Genomic DNA, 18,215 nt, shown 5'->3' with positions numbered 1-18,215 from the left:
TACTCACCTCGCATCATTTCAAGCGTTAAATCAAAATGCATCAAAGACCTATATTTAAGAGCTTAAACTATAAAACTTTTAGATGAAAACATGGAAGTAAATCTTCATGACCTTAGATTTGGCAATGGCTTCTTAGATATGACATCAAAAGCACAAACAAAAAGAGGAAAAATAAATACATGAGACAATCAAAATTTTAGAAAAACTGTGAGCCAGGCAAGGCGGCTCATGCCTATAATCCCAAGGGAGGCCAAAGTGAGAGGATTGCCTGAACCCACAGGTTCTAGACCAGCCTGGGCAACTTGGCGAGACCTTGTCTCTACAATAAATCAAAAAATAAGCTGGGCATGGTGGCGTGTGCCTATAGTTCCAGGTACTGAGAAGGCTGAAGCAGAAGGATCACCTAAGCCCAGCAGGTCAAGACTGCAGTGGCTGTGAGTGTGCTACTGCACTACAGCCAGGGTGACACAGTGAGACTCCAACTCAAAAAAAAGAAAAGAAAAGAAAAAGAAAAACTTTGTGCATTAAAAAACATTATCAATAAGGTGAAAAATAACCCATAGATTGAGAGAAAATATTTGCAATTCATATACCTGATTAGGGTCTAGTATCCAACATATATAAAGAACACTTACAACTCAACAATAAGAAGAAAACACAATTAGAAAAAAGGAAAGTGTTTGAATAGATAATTATTTAAATATACAAATGGCGAATAAGCACCTCCAAAGATTTTTCCCATCATTAGTCATTATGACAACACAAATGAAATCCACTATGTAATACTACTTTACATGCACTAGGGTAACTATAATCAATGTATAATAACCAATGTTGGCAAGAATGTAGAGAGTTGGAATATGTATAGATTGCTGGCAAAATGGTACAGAAGTTTTGTGAAAAGCAATTGGGCGTAACAGTTTAAAAATCAAGCATAAAGTTGCCAGTATGACCCAGGATTCTACTCCTAAAAAGTTGAGAACTTATCTCTACACAAAACTTGTGCATAAGAGTATATAGCAACATTATTTATATTAACTAAAAGGTGGAAACAATCCAAATACTCATCAGTAGACACACAGATAAAGAAAATTGGATTAGTCCCACATAGAATATTACTCATCCACAAAAAGAATGAAGAACTGACATATGCTGCAAAATAGATGAGTGTTGAAAACATTATGCAAAGTGAAAGAAGACAGACAAAAATGGCAATACTTATATCATTCCATTTGTGTGGCAAGCCTAGAGTAAGAAAGTCTATAGAAAAAGAAAGTACATTAGTGGTTTACCAGGGCTAGACTGAGAAGGGAACAGGAGGGATTGCTAATGTGTATAGGGTTTCTCTTCTTTTTCTTAACCTACTTTTATTTTTAAAGTTTAAAAATAACAATTGTACATATTCATAAGGTGCACAATGATATATTTTAAGACATATAATGGATAGTCATCAAATCAGGGTAATTATCACATCTATCATCTTAAATATTTTTCATTTCTTTGTGTTGGGAATATTCGATAGTCTTCTACTATTTAAAGCTATATATTATTGTCAACTATGGTCATCCTTCCATGGCATAGTACCTTCTATGTAGCTACAGTTTGTGTTTGAATAATACTCTCCCTATCCCTCCCTTTCCCCTACCCTCTGCAGTCTCTAATATCCTCTGTTGTACTTTTTATTTCTGTCAGAATAACATTTTTAGCTTCCACATATGAACGAGAACATAATTTCCTCCATGTTGCCACAAATGTCAGGATTTTATTTTTTGTTTGTTTGTTTTTAATGGCTGAATATTATTTCTTTTTGTATATATACCACATGCATATGCCACCTTTCTTTATCCATTTGTCTGTTGCTGAAGACCTAGGTTCATTTCACATCTTGGTTATTGTAAATATTACTGCAATCAACATGGGGGTGCAACTGTCTTTATGATATACTGATTTTTTTTTCCTTTAAATAAATACACAGTTGTGGGATTGCTGGATCATATGTTCTATTTGTAGTTTTCTTAGGAACTTCCATGCTGTTCACCATAGTGGCCATGTTTCTCTCTGAAGTCAGGAAAACATTCTGGAAATAAATTGTGATAATGGTTGAACAACCTTAGGGATCTATCAAATATTCTAAAAGTGCTATAATAATATTTTCTATATATAAAATTCAAATTATGTATATTAAGATATACTTAAAACACTGAATTGCACACTTTTTCCTTCTTTTTTTATTTTAAAGATGTGGGATATAATTCAGGGTTAAGTATACAAATTTTCATTATGCGTGAATCCTTGTTTATGAGGAGTGCCTCCCCAGACCTGAAAGATTCCCACTACTACCAACTTCCCTACCCCCACTGTCCTCCCCTGGCAGTTTCCCATTACTGCCAATCCTTTTCTTATAGTATTATGATAATTGTTCAAGATTCACTTATAAGTGAGAACATGTGATACTCAGTTCTTTGTTTCTGTGATAGGTCACTCAGTATTATAGATCCAGGTTGCTGTGAAGTGCCTAATTTTGTCATTTATGGTTGCATAATATTCCACTGTGTATAGGTACCACATTTTTTTTATCCAGTACTCTTTCGATGGACAGCATGATTGGTTCCATGTTTCCATGTTTTTGTTATTATGAGCAATGCTGCAATAAACATACATGTGCAGGTATCTTTTTCAAAGAGTGATTTGAGTTCCTCTGGGTATTTTTCCAGTGAGGGGATTACAAGGTCATATGGAATGTTGATTTTTAGATTCTTTAGGAATCACCAAACTGTTTTCCACAGAGGTTGTACTAGTCTACACTCCCACCAAGTGTAGAAGTGTTCCCTTTTCACTGCATCCTCTCCAGCATCTGTTGTTTTTTTACATTATTTATGATGGCCAACCTGACTGGAGTTAGATGGGATCTCAGTGTGGTTTTAATATGCATTTCTTTGATGACTAGCAAGGCTGAGCATTTTTTCATGTGTTTGTTCGCTGCCCATATGTCTTCTTTAGAGAAGTGTTTATTATATCTTTTGCCTACTTTATAATGGGGTTGTTTGTTTTTCTTCTTTTCAGCACATTTGAATTCCTTGTAGATCCTAGATGTTAGGCCATTGTCAGACATACAGTTGGCAAATATTTTCTCCCAGTCTGTGGGCTGTCTCCCCACTCTCTTGATGGTTTCTTGGGCTTTGCAGAAGCTGTCAGTTTGATGAGCTCTCATTTGTCTATCTCATCTCTGATGGCATGGGCACTTGGGGTTTGGATCAGGAATTGGTTGCCAGTTCTAAGTTCCATTAGGGTTTCCTGCAGCTTCTAAGAATCTTATAGTTTGAGATTTTACATTTAGGAATTTGATCTATTTAGAGTTGATTTTTGTGGATGGTGATAGGTTGGGGTCTTGTTTTAATCTTCTGCATGTGGTCAGTCAGTTTTCCCAGCACCATTTACTGAATAGGTTCTCCTCTCCCCAGTTGTTGGTGCTGAGGGTTTGTCAAAAATGAGTTGGTTGAGAAATTGAGTTTTGGCTTCTGAAATCTCTATCCTGTTCCATTGGTCTATATGCCTGCTCTTGTACCAATACCAGACTGTTTTGATTATTGCAACTTATAATAAAGCTTAAAGTCTGGGAGCATAATACCTCCCACTTTGTTTTCTTTGCTGATGATTGTCTTGGCTATTAATGGTCTTATTTATTTATTTTCCATATGAATTCTTGTATTGTTGTTTCCAGGTCTGAGAAGAATACTGCTGGTAATTTAATGGGTATTGTGTTAAGTCTGGAGATTGCCTTGGGTGGAATGGACATCTTTACAATATTGATTCTTCCAGTCTATGAGCATGGAATATTTTTTCATTTGTTTATGTCATCTTTGATTTCTTTAAGCAGTGTTTTGTAGTTTTTATTGTAAAGGTCTTCCACATCCCTGGTTAGGAAAATGCCAAAGAATTTCATTTTTTGTGTGTGGCTGTTGTGAATGGGATTGTGCTTTTCATTTGGGTGTCCATTTGTTTATTGTTGGTATAGAAATGTGACTGTCTTTTGCACATTTATTAATACCCTGAGACTTTGCCAAAGTCTTTTATCAGTGCAAGGATGTTTTTGACAGGTTCTCTTGGATTTTTGAGGTATAGCATCATTTTGTCTGCAAAGAGGATTAACTTGATTTCCTCTTTTCCTATTTGGATACCACTGATCTCCTTCTCTTGTCTGATTGCTCTGGCTAGGACTTCCAAAACTATGTTGAAAAGGAGGGGTGAGAGTGGGTATATTTGTCTTGTTCCAGTTTTCAGGGGAAATGGTTCCAATTTCTGTCTGTTGAGCAGTATGCTGGCTGTGGGTTTCTCATAGATGGCTCTTACTGTTTTGAGATATGTTCCATCTATGCTTAGATGTTCAAGGATTTTATCAAGAAAGGTGCTGGATTTTATCAAAAACTTTTTCTGTGTCTAATGATATGATCATGTGGTTTTTATTTTTACATCTGTTGATGTATTTAATTAAATTATGTTTATGAGCTTGTGAATGTTAATCAGCCCTGCATTCCGGGGATGAAGCCTACTTGATCATAGTGGATGATTTTTGAGATGTGTTGTTGGATCTGGTTTGCTAGGATCTTGTTGAGAATATTAGCCTTTGTGTTCATCAAGGATATTGGCCTGTAGTTATCTTTCTTTGTTGAATCTTTACCTGGTTTGATGTTAGCTTCATAAAATGATTTGGGAGAGTTTCATCTTTCTCAAATACCTGGAATACTTTCAATAGGATTGGTATCAGTTCCTCCTTGTATGTTTTGTAGAATTCTGCTGAAAAGCCATGTGGTCCTGGGCTTTTTTTTTTTTTTTTTTTTTTGTAGGTAGTTCTCTTATGACAGAGTCATTTTCCTGGATTGTTGTTGGTCTATTTAGGGTCTCAATTTCTTCATGTTTCCACCTGGGAAGGTTGTGTGATGTCAGAAAACCCTCCGTTTCCTTTAGGTTTTTGAGTTTGTTTCCATACAAGTTTACATAATAGTCTCTGATAATCTTTTGAATTTCTCTGGGTTAAGTTGTGATTTGATCTTTTGCATTTATGATTGCATTTATTTGGGCTTTATCCCTCTTTTTCTTGGTCAATCTAGCTAGGGTTGATCAATTTTGTTTATTCTTTCAAAGAACCAGCTTTTTGTTTCATTGATTTTTTGTATTATCCTTCTGTGTCCTAATTTGGGTTTTTATTTTGGTGATCTGGATTCTTATTCTGAAGTTAGGATTTTGGTGGTCTTGCTTTTCTAATTCCCTCGGTGACTTATTAGGCTGTTAACTTGTGATTGTTCCATTTTCATCTTGTGTATTTGTAGAGATATGAATTCCCCACTTAGGACTACTTTCATGGCATCCCTGTGGTTTTGTTAAGATATTTCTCTATTTTCATTTGTTTCCAGGTATCTTTTAATCTCTATTTTGATTTCTACATTGACCCAGGAGTTGTTTAGCATCATGTTGTTTAGTGTCCATGTCTTTGTGGGTTCTGGGGGAACTTTGTGGGTGTTGGTATTTATTTTTATTCCACTGTGTTCTGAGAAGGTGTATGACAGTATTTCAATCTTATGGAATTTGTTTAAGGTTAATTTGTGGCAGAGGATGTGATTAATCTTAGAGTACATTCCATGTGGCGATGAACAGAATGTATATTCTGTGGTTGTTGAGTAGAGTGTTCTGTAAGTATCAATTAAGTCCCTTTGGTCAAGTGTCATGTTGAGGTTCCAGATCTCCTTGTTGATTTTTGTTTTGATGATCTGTCTAGGGTTGTGAATATTTAAGTCTCCAGCTCTGATAGTGTTAGAGTCGATGTCTTGTTTAAGTTTACCTAGAAGCTGCTTTATGAAAGTTGGTGCTCCTATGTTGGGTGTATATATGTATGGGATGGATATTTATTGCTTATGGATTGAACCATTTATCATTCCATACCTTATTTAATTTTTGATAGCTTAATGGGTATTTTATCTGATATTAAGATTGTGACTCCTGCTTCCTTTGTTTTCTGTTAGCCTGAAAATTGGTTTTCCATCTTCTGACTTTGAGTCTGTAAGTGTCCTTTCTGTTGAGGTGAGTCTCTTGGAGACAATATTCATTCATCATTGTTGCCTGATTATATTTTATCCAATTTGTCATTCTATGTCTTTTCAGTGATGCATTTAGTCCATTCACATTCAGGCCAATTATTGAGATGTGAGAGTTTATCCCTGTCATAAGGTTCTTATAGAGTTGGCTGTTGTTGCTGCTGTTTGTTTGTTGACTTTCTTTTGATTTTTGGGTTGATTCATGTGTGTTTTCAATCTCTTCCTGTATTCTTGGGAAGGGCATTGTCATTCTTTTTTTCTTTTTTTTCTGTGTTTAATACTTTCTTAAGTGTTTCTTGTAGAACTGGTCTGGAGTCAGCATAAGCTCTTAGGGATTGAATGTCTGGGAAGAATTTTAATTATCCATCACTGATGAAGCTTAACTTACCAGGGTAGGTAATTATTGGTTGAAATTGTTTATTTCTGAGAACTTTGAAGACTGGGCTCCAAGCTCTCCTAGCCTGAAGTGTTTCTTTGAAAAAGTCTGCTGCTATTCTAATTGGTCTTCCCCAGTAGATAGCCTGATCTTTTTCTCTTGCTGCCTTTAGGATTTTTTTCTTTTATACCTACTCTGCGTAGGTGAATTTCTATGTGTCAAGCAGTTGGTCTTCTCATTTGTTGTCTTGCAGGGTTTCTCTGAATCTCTTGTGTTTGAATAGTTACTTCACTGATGAGTTGTGGGAAGTTTTCTTGGATAATTTCATGAGATATTTGTTCCAGGGTATTCTCTGTCTCTCTATCTGCCTCAGGAATTCCAATTAATCTTAGGTTCGGACTCTTGAAATAATCACTCATCTCTCTGAGGTTTTGTTCTGCCTTTTTAACCTTCTTTTCTGTTTTCAACAGTTTGAGTTAGTTCCTTATTTTGGTCCTCAAACTGTGAGATTCTTTCTTCTACTTGGTTAATTCTGGTTACTGTGCTCATCTGTATGTTACTTATTTCATTCACTGTGCTCTTTATACCTACTTTGTGAAGGCGAATTTCTCTGTGTCAAGCAGTTGGTCTTCTCATTTGTTACCAACTCCTTTATTCTTTCTTCTTGTCTCTCCTCAATTCTATTTATTCTATTCATGTCTTGATATCTGGGTTTTTGGTTTGAAACAAGGCATTCTGGGGGCTCTCCATTGTTTGCATTCCTATCTATTCTCAGTGGCTTACATCCCAGTGGTCTGTGTAAGTTCCATATTCTACCTTTCTTTTTTTTCATTTGTGTAGATTTGTAGATTTTCCACTCCCTTTTTTTAAACCACTTCTTTGATTTTGTTGTTTAAGGATGGGAGTAGCTTTTACTTCTGTTTGCTCAATCTCCTATTCTTCTTTATGTGGTTCCTCTGGCTTTGTTCAATTCTGGAGCTGGACTGTGGGTACAGGCCTGTACTTTTTGCAGTTTTGAGATTTAATTGAGGGGGGAGCTGTGATTCAGAAACTATCTGCAGATCCCTGTATTTGCTGACTGGTGTGTGAGTCTCCTGGAACTCACTTCCCATTTCCCTACAATCTATCCATGCAGTGAGGGTATGGGTTTGCCCCCTGAAAGCAAAATGAAGTAAGAAAAAAGAAAAGAATGGAAAAAGGAAGAAGAGGGGGGAGAGGAAGGTAGAAAGAGAGAGAAGAAGAAGAGGGAAAACAGACAGGTATACCAACTAACAAATGAAAGGAGACACAGAGACAGAAAAGACAAAAACAAACAAACAGATAGCCATATAAACACATAACCTGACAAAAACAAAAATCAAACAAAAAAACCCTATTGATGTACTCTCCTTCAAAAATACCCATACACAAACAGGAAGTCTAAAAAAGCCAGCAATAAAATAACAGAAACAAAGAAAGTATGAAAAGTTAATCAAAAACAGAAAGAGAGAAGAGTTAAAAAAAACTAAAACAAACAAAAAAGAGCAAAACAAACAGACAAACAAACAAAGACTCATTCTGAGGTCATTCCTGTAAGTCCAACTTCCTTTCAGCTCTGATCTCCAGCCCCTCCCCTCTGCTCTCAGTGCAAGCTAATAGGGTTGCTCTCAGCATGGGTCAGATGCCCCACAAACTACTGTGGGAGGAGGGTGAATCAGATATGGACTCACTCGGCTTGCTGCCTATCAAGTCTCCCACTCAAATCTGATGTGTCTGAAAAAATTGCACATTTTAAAAGAAATTTTATGGAATGTAAATTATATCTCAATTATTTAAAAACATTTAAACTACCAAATTTGAGAAAAATAGTACCTACAAAAGAGCAAGAGCCAAATTGACCTTGAACTTCTCATCAATAACTTGATATATTTGAGGAAAATAGATCAGTGTTTTCAAACTTCTGGAGAAAAAAATAACTTGAACAAAATTTCTATACCTATCTAAACTAGAATTCAGCTACGACAATATTAAAATATGTTTGTATGTATAAGGGGTCAGAGATTTTCAACCCATAACCATTTCTACAAGGAATAAAACACCACTCCAGTCAAATAGAAAGCAAATTCAAAAGAGAGAAAGATAGTAAACTCAGAAAAAAATTCATGAGCAATATAAGGAGAACTATATATGTTTACATGTAAATATGTCATGAAGCTTCACAAAACTTAAAAATAAAAATATTAAGAAAGAAAAGATATAATGGAAGCATGAAAGATCATATTTTGAAACTGAATGTTACATTACTTCACTAAAACATAGGAAGTAGCAGAAATGAATATATTAAGGAAGGGGGAGTTACATTAATTAATTCTAGACATGGAGATATATACATATATTTAAATAGTAAGTACCAGCTATTTCTCTATGGTGTGATACAGTGATTCATAGCAGACTGATCTTTCCTCTGAAAATTAGAAAAGTTGCATTAAGGTTTTTTTGGGGTTTTTTTGTTTTTTTTGAGCTGGAGTCTCACTCTGTCACCCAGACTGGAGTGCAGTGGCCGCTCCCGGCCACCACAGCCTTGCCTGCTGGGCTCCGGCGATCCTTCCGTCTCAGCCTTCCGAGTAGCCAGAATTACAGGTGGGCGCTACCACGCCTGGCTGATTTTTTGGTTTATTGTAGAGATGAGGTCTCACTGCCCAGGTGGATCTCGAACCCGCAGGCTCAGACAATCCACTCACCTCAGCCTCCCAAAGGCGTGGGATTACAGGTTGAGCCACTGAGCCCGGCTTGCATTAAGTTTTTTAAAAGTCTTTTTGATACATCAGAATCTTAGGATAGCCAGAAGTTTAGGGGCCAAGATCCAGCAGGTTGGAAAACTTCTGCTGTTAGACTGAGAATCATTAGTTTCCAAGTGCCAAGGAATTAAAAATTGGAGTTTAAGACCAGCCAAGGTAGAGGGGACCTGGCAAACACCTCAAGGGTTTCAACTAAAATTCCTAAGGTATTCTGCCTTAGGAATTAAGAGTAACAGGGAATAGAACAGACCTTACAAATATTGAAGCCAGACTTAAATCAGTTCCATCCATCATTTAGTTGAAGCATTTTCTCCTACTTTTCCTGCCTGCAATAATAAAGGAAACCATTTCCTAGTAGGATAACATTATTCCAAACTTTGACAATTTTTAACCCCGAAAATGTTTAAAATATACAATGTTCAGCAATAATAAAATATTATCAATTAAGAAAAAAGCAAGAGAAAATATAAGCAGTAGAAATGTATGCACGGGAGCTGGGCACAGTGGCTCACACCTGTAATTTCAGGGGTTCAAGACCAGTCTTGGAAGCTTGGTAATTAGAGTCTCAGAAGGAGAACAGAGAAAAATATGAGACACAATATGTATTTGAAGAAATAATGAACAAGAATTTTCTAAAATTAATGAAAGATATCAACCCATGGATTCAAGAAGTATGGAAAACCTCAAGAAGAGTAAATAGAAAGAAAATCACACCTTGGTATTTCACAGAAAATATTTAAAAATCAAAGACAAAGAGAAAATTAGGAGCACTAAGAACAAAAGGTGATTATCTTCAAAGAAGAAAACTTTGCTGAAAAAAGAAGATAATTTCAATAAATAGACCCAGTAGGATATATACAGATATATAGAAAGGGATTCATAATGAACCATTAACTCAAGCAGTCATGGAGACTGAGAAGCCTCACAATCTACTGTCTGTAAGTTGGAAACCCTGGAAGCCTGATGGCATACTTCCAGTCCAACCCCAAAGATCTGAGGACTGGGAGAGCCAACAGTGTAAATCCTAGTTCTCAAATCTTAAGACCCAAGAACCAGGAATACTGATAACTAAGACGGAGAGGTCCCAGCTTTTAAGCAGACAGTGAATTCACCCTTCCTCTGCCTTTAATCTATTCAGACTCTCAATGTATAGGATGATGCCCGCCCACATTGGTAAGAATAATTGTTACTCAGACTATTGATTGAAATGTTAACCTCTGCCAGAGACAGCCTCATAAACACACCTAGAAATGTTGTTTTATCAGCTATCTGGGCATCCTTTAGTCCAGTCAAATTGACATATAAAATTAACCGTCACAGGGATAACTCAGGAAAAAACAGAATAATATATTTAAACTTTAATTTAAAAAAAAGTCTACATTAACATTTACATTTAGAAATATCTGTCAAAAAATAAATGTTAAATAAAGACAGTCACACATAAAATTGAGAGAATTCATTCCCAGTAAATCCACAGTAAAAGACATGTTAAAAATAACTTATCAGCCAGGTGTGGTGGCTCAAGCCTGTAATCCTACCACTTTGAGAAACCAAGGAGAGAGGATTGCCTGAGCCCAGGGGTTCGAGACCACCCTTGGCAACTTGGTGAGACCTTGTCTCTACAACAAATTAAGAAAAATTAACCAGGAGTAGTGGTGCATGCCTGTAGTTCCAGCTACTTGGAAGACTGAGGCAGAAGGATCACCTGAGACCAGCGGGTTGAGGTTGTGGTGACTGTGTGCATGCCACTGCACTCCAGCCTAGGTAACAGAGTGAAATTCTGACTCAAAAAAAAGGTTTTTTGTGCAAAAGGTGTATAAGTGTGAAGCATAAAAATAAAGGAAAACATAGAGATCAATTGAAAAATCAAAGGATAAATATGCAGAAAATCATTATAAATATTGATCACACAAAATGGTAGTATTTGATTTAGGGAATTAAATGTTTAGAAATAAAATCCATGGCTGGAAGACAAAAATGGAGATTAAATAGATCTAGACTTAGATTTAGACTGTTCTAAGTTTTATCAGTTGGAAAGTGTCAAGTGTACCAATATATATTAGACATTAATAATCAAGATTAATACTTCCAACTCTAGACAACCACTAAAAAGTTTTTTAACGTAACTATCTAATAGAAGAAGAAAATAGAATGAAAAAGAAGAAATCTGTATTAATCTACATGAAAAGAATAAAAGAATGGAAAAGAAAGAGAATATAAAACATGTGAGATGAAAATAAAGTGATAGGTTTAAGTCCAAACATATTGGGTACCACATTACATCTTTACAATTATAAATAGTCCAAAGATTTTCAGACTTCAAATAAAACAAACTTCAAATATGCTCTGCATACCAAGAAAATGCCTTAACTTTAAGGATACAGAAAATATTGAAGCAAAAGGATGATAAAATGTAAGCCCATGCATACATCAACCAAAAGAAAGGTGATATAGTTACACTAGTATTAAAGTAGACTTTAAAGCCAGGAACTTTGCTAGGAAAAAGAGAGGAACAAATCATCATAGGAGTGCCAATTAATCAGGAAGGTATAAAACTTTTAAATGCCCACGCAACTAATAATATAACTCTAGAAAATTTTTTAAATGGTAGAAAGTAGTAAAGGAAAAAATAGAGAAATCCATTGTCAGACTGGGATATTTTCACATACTTTTCTGAATAATTGCTAACAAAACAAACAGAAACAACTCCATAAGGATATAAAATATTTAAACCATATAATTAATCTAGTCAACTCACATGGAACACTGCATACAAGAAGTGCATTCTACATATAATTTCTAGGTACAGATGAAACATATCCCCAAATTGGACATATTCAGGGCATTGAAGTTAGTTTCTACAAATTTAAAAGACTGAAGTCACACAATTAGGGAAGGAAGCCATAACACAGAAATAATGACAAGTCAGAAAACAAGCAAATATGTTACAAATTAAGCAATGCATTTTTAAATAACCTATGGGTCAAGTAGAAAATGTCAATAAAAAATTTAAAAATATTTTAACTGAATAAGAATGAAAAGAACAAAGGTCATAATAAATGACATAAAAATTAGACGTTTATGCTTTTAAATTAATATAATTGAAAAAGCTTTCCATTCTCGGTATCTGTTGATTTGTACAAGGCAACGTATCTAGACTTTGTACCCTTATTCTCATGGTGAAGGAGAGGGTTGAAGAGAGGCAAGAGATTGTTATTATTTGAGAAGCATGCTTTGTTTTGTTTTTAATCTGGGGAGGATGTTTGCTGTTTTATGCTTTCCCTCTCAGTGATTATTCTCATTTTTACCATTATGACCACCCAATTCAATCGGGAACACACAACCCGCAGCAGTCTTTTTGTTTGTTTTGATTTGTTAGTTTTTTTTCTTGTCTTGTGGGAGTTAGTGTTCCTTACTAACACAGAAGCATCTAGCACTTAACTTTTCTTCTAGTTTGTTGAAACAATGGATACAACAGCACCACTCCAGTCTAAGTAGCTGGCCTAACTCCCACCTCACACTTCCCAGGAACAAACACACAATTCAGGGCCCAGTCCACATTTTACCATTTTCATAGGCCTCGCAGTATTTTGGAAGGAAAAAAAATTCTAACTTTATTCCTCTCAGGCTTTTTCATTCTGGTCTTGGCATCATAACAGTGAGCCTCAACATGAGATGTAGATGGAATTCTTTCTGAGGGTCAAAGTCAGACAGGATGCAGGACTTTCCCAGGTACTTGCCAGCAAAGACCTGTTCTGCTGATCAGGATAAAGTTGTTCCTTATCCTGTACTTCACCTCTACACTGTTCAATGTACCCAAATGTTCAAACTCAAAAATAAGATTCTTCCCTCGTAGCTTTTTCTGTGAACACTTATGTCTTTCTGGTGGTTTGTCTTCTGGTGGAAGAAAAGGGGTTGAGTTTGACCCAATGAAGCAGAAATACAGAAGGCAGAAAGGTTTCTAAAAGCAGCAAAAAATACACCCCAAAATTGTGTTCAAAATACTTTTTAGTCATAAACCACATTGAAAATCTGAAAAATATTATTCTCCTTAGTTGTGCAGGGAAAATGTACACACACAAGTACAAATGTTGTCAAGGTATTCGCAGAATATGTGATGCTCATATATGGACATGGATTTCAGGACCCTCTGGATTTAACACTCAAAAAAAAAAGGATACAATTATGAAAATTAAAACTATCATGAGAAGGTAAATAGAAGTGCATGTTTGTTAAAATATACCGACCTACTCAAAGGCTCAGGTTCAGCACTCAACACATTCATGCCATGCGTGTTCTTCCTCCACTTAAGAACTGTCACCAACAGTGCCTTTAACTTTTCCAGGTAGCATACCCACTGAAGCAAGAAGTGCAAAGAGAAATGGGGGGGAAAAAAGAAAAGAAAAAGAAATCGAGCACATTTGAGATCATGCACTTGATAAAACTGTTTTCTTAGCCAGACACAGTGTGAAATTCTTTTCATGGTTTTTAGTCTAAGTAATTTGATCAGATCACCATTCAGCATGTCTCCCAAAGCTACTCAGTTCCTCTGAGTACTTCGCTGGAAATGTTTCCTCCCATCCAAGTTCTTTTCCACTGATGGAACAAGAAGATTAACAGGATTAGGTGTCTCTCATTTTTATTTGCCTTTTTTATCTGGCAAGACTCAATTAGTCCACAGATGGGAAAAACTTTGTGTTCGATTTTTAAAAAGTAAGTTTTATTTTATTGGTCTACTTTTAATAGAGTCAGGTTTTTCCTTACCTACCCCTATGCCTTTGTAAAAGTCGACATAATTTAGTAATATGAAAGATTATCTTTTAAATTTTGTTCACCTATAAACTCGACTGGCGCTCAGGAAAACACCATCTGACCCTGTTTTATTAGCTTGTACTATCATTCTATAAAATGGTAAATAAGGGACTGCAGTATTATGTACTCTGAAAGGTTTTTTTTTTAGTTGGAGTCTCACTCTGTCACTCAGGCTAGAGTGCAGTGGTATAATCATGACTCACAGGCTCGACCTCTTGGTTTCAAGGGATCCTTCTGCCTCAGCCTCTCAAGTAGCTGAGATTACAAGCAAGTACCACCATGCCTAGTTTGTGTGTGTGTGTGTGTGTGTGTGTGTGTGTGTGTGTGTGTGTGTGTACATGATGTCTCGCTGTGTTGTCCAGGCTGGTCTCAAACTACTGGGCTCAAGTAAAGTAATCCTCCTGCCTTGGCCTTCTAGGCATGAGCCAACAAACCTGGTGAAAGATGCATATTTAATTAAGAAAATATAATTTCCACTGATTCTGAAAGAGGAGTGAAAGTAAAACAAAATGAGATTTTAAATACCTATTAAATGCCCTTTCCCCCGCCCCTCATTTTATCCTCGTGTCAATTCTGATAGAGGAAGTTGTAATCCAATGGTCTCTATATGTTCTAGCCTGCTAGGACACCACTTATTGATGGCGTCATTGCTAAGATGGAACTGTCTAGTAGACGCCATCCTAGAACTGGGAGACTCGGTGTGCTTCTTCCCCTCCATGCTACCCTTTCAAGGCCTCCCAGTTTGCAGCTGAAAGGCATCTTGGGAGGTTCACACCCAGTCTTGTTTAGTTGACCACTTGATTTAACTACACATTGTATGCCTATATCAAAACATTCCATGAACCCCATAAAAATATGTAAGCTATCAGAGGATGGACCCTTGACCGCCAAGCCCTCTGTGAGAATGGATCTTCTTGCTCAGGATTCTGGCTCTTGAGTTGTAAAACCCTCCAGCTGTAAACCCCAGTGCATTACCCTTTCGTCTTCACGGCACCACACCTTCCTAGATACTCCCCCAACTCTCATCCATTCCTTGTATTTATCTTCCAAGTGGGATTTTAATGAAAGAGGAACAAGGGGCAAAAATTGAGACTGTCACATGCAAACCTGGACCACTGGTTGTCTTGGAGCCACACTGCTTCTTCCACTACTACCAAAAAATAAATGTGTTTCTAACCAACTTAATCAACCTCTGGGTTTTTTAATTCAATTGTCATTTTTTTAACTATCAAAGTTCAATTTAATTATTTTGCAAATCTGCTCATAATTTTTTATTAGTCTCCTGTTCCTGAAACATCTTTTCTCCTCCACATTTTACTTATTTTTAAGCAGTTAACTACGTATGTACTTTACAATATATTGCCCTAGCTGATTTCATGTGGTTGATTGTAGTTTCTACTAGCCTTACTTATGGTAGCCCCTTTGAATCATGTATTGCATAATTTAGAGTAATAAATTTATAGGTAACTGATTTTAATCAGTGATAACCGTTGGACGCTTAGGAGGTTGAGGGTGTATTCTTCCCAAGAGTCCTGCTTGCTTATATTGGATGCCCTAGAGATCATTTAAGTTAATGTTCGGTTTGGGGGTTTCTAAGCCATGCAATTATGGTAAATTTAAATTCCCCACACAAAAATAAAATAATTTAATGAATATATATATATATATATTTTTTTTTTTTTACTTGATGCCAATATTAAGGCTGCCAAGTTTCACTATTGTGTCTCTTTTCCAGGGATTAGTTCTTTTCTTCCTAGCCCACCTTTTCCTAAGTACATAGTTCATCTTTAGGTGGGGAAATCCAAGTTCTTATTTTTATTTTCTACAGGGTCAAGCCCTTATCTTCTATCTCTGTGTAGTCAAAAAGGTCTACCACTCAGTTTTCAGCTCTGTATTAATTTTTGGCCCCCGGGAATATTTCTTACCAAATTTGTATATTCACACACTTGTTTAAACACATACTTAGTGAACTCAACTATATACTTTAAAATATGTATGTAATAAAATATGTATCTATTATTTCCAGCTTTTCTGTATAAAGAGACTATTTAGAACATTTTATTTTTACCATATTGTCAGAAGCAGAACTCTGAAATGTAATATTTGTCATATGATCAGTTTTTATGTTCTAGACATTTCATTTACTCTTACAGATCTTGTCCTTGGGAAATCATCAAGATTTAGAAGACAAAAACTTTTGAGTTAAAAATAAAGATCCTTCTCAGTTGTCATGAGAAGCTATGGTTCCTAATCTTTAGTAAAACCCTTGGGGAATAGGAAGATGACAGACACTATTAGTTAATAATATACTGCCTTTGAGAAGAGAATCAGACATCTTCCTGAGGAAACTAAAGTCCTCAAATTATAAATTGGTCATAATGCAGGATATAGGCAAACTTTTATGAACCCTTAATGCAATTGCTTTGTTCCATCCTCTTTTTTTCTGATGGCTGTTCTTTTTGTTTTGATTACCACTCTACTCAGGAAACTTTCTACACCTAAATGAATCTGCACTACTACCAATATCATATCTTACTCAATGACGTATCTGTTTCAAGAAATGAGATTCCTTCTAGCCTTGGTCAAAATTTTGGTCTATATGCTTCCTCCTCTTCATAAGTTTCATCCACTGACTTCCTATCTCCTTAATTGTGTAGGATGTGTTAATCAGCACTGGGTCACTTATTTCTAGACTGAAATTGAAAGGGAATTGGTCATTTTTCCAATATTCTTATTTCCAAGAATGGTAAGATACATTGGGCTATACTTACAATGTTATCTATAGTGCAGGCTCCAAGAATAGAGATATAGCAAAAGTTATTTCCAGACTTATTACACCTAACACAATGTAATACTACTATGACATGTGTATAAATTGGTTTGTTGAAAGCTTTTTACTTTATGTGTCTATCTTTAATATATTCTGAAAAGATGGCATTCCATTCATTCTTCAATAGCTTCTATTAGACTTTTATCTGATTGCTGCAAATTGCGGAGTTTGGTTCTCCACAAAAAAAATTAACTCTGTTGCGAGTTAGATACACCATGTAAGTTTAAAAGGTCAAAGAACTGAGACCATGTGTTGAAACATACCATGCACCTTGGCAATGGGAGTGTAAGCATTGAGACAAACTACATCCCGCTTACCAGGGAATGGAATGAAATCTGTCAAGAAGATTCCACCCACTTGCATCAGACAGCTCTGCAGAGCCTCCCAAAGGCTGACAAAGATAAGGGTGGGTAATCCATTTTTACTTCTACCAAGTAAGAATGTGAGAGAAAAGCTAATACTTTTGAACATAGACAAATGTTTATTCTAAAATCCAGATTTCTCAAAGACAAAACATTTTAAAGCATTTCTCAGGAGCATTCAACTTTAACTTAACTTTGGAGCGCCCCTCAAGCCAAAAAAAGAAACTGCAGAGTATATTCTAAGACACCTACCATCCTGAAAGATAGATCTCCATTAACTTTGCTGTTACGTATGTCTTCTAGGAAGGTGAATTTATATTGTGTCTATCAGGCAGTTTCTTGTAAGCCCACGTAAACCATTCCCCAAACAACCCATGCCAGCATATGTGTCTACAGGCTCTCAGATATAAATGACCTAAGATTAACTGAGGATAAATTCTAAGATAGTAAAGGAAGAAATTTTAAAAACAAAGACAGCAGAAAGGAAAGACAAGGAATTTTTGAACCTATCTGGGATACCCATTTGAGTTGAGCGCTTTTTGATCTGCCTCAATATCCCAAGTATAAATTTCCCCTCCCCTCTTTTCCAATAGCAGATTGTGACTAGCTTTTATTCCGTTTTAAACTGCGAACACTGACAGAAATTTTCTAACACCTAGTCTGACTTGTTGATTACTCCTCCAACAAATCCTTAAAAGGTTAATAAGGTGCTATGTAAAACAAAATTTGGAAGTATCCATCCAAGATCTTTTGAAATGTAAGTTTATTATAAGTTTCTCCAAACCTGAAGGAGAACCTCAGCCAGGCTGGTAAATTCTACGGTGGGTACATTTAGGAGGAACAGGTCACGTGAAAAATCAGCTTGTTGAATTTGGTGATGCAGGTCTAAAAACTAGATCTTCAGAAAAATAATCAACCACTTCCAAATATTTGATGGGTGGTTAAGGTCTACTATAATACAATATCAAT

The sequence above is a fragment of the Carlito syrichta genome, unplaced genomic scaffold (genome assembly GCF_000164805.1).
Source record: "Carlito syrichta isolate Samal-C Ts95f unplaced genomic scaffold, Tarsius_syrichta-2.0.1 Scaffold311995, whole genome shotgun sequence".
NCBI lineage: Eukaryota > Metazoa > Chordata > Mammalia > Primates > Tarsiidae > Carlito > Carlito syrichta.
The sequence above is the reverse complement of the archived record's forward strand: the minus strand, read 5'-3'. Positions refer to the sequence as shown.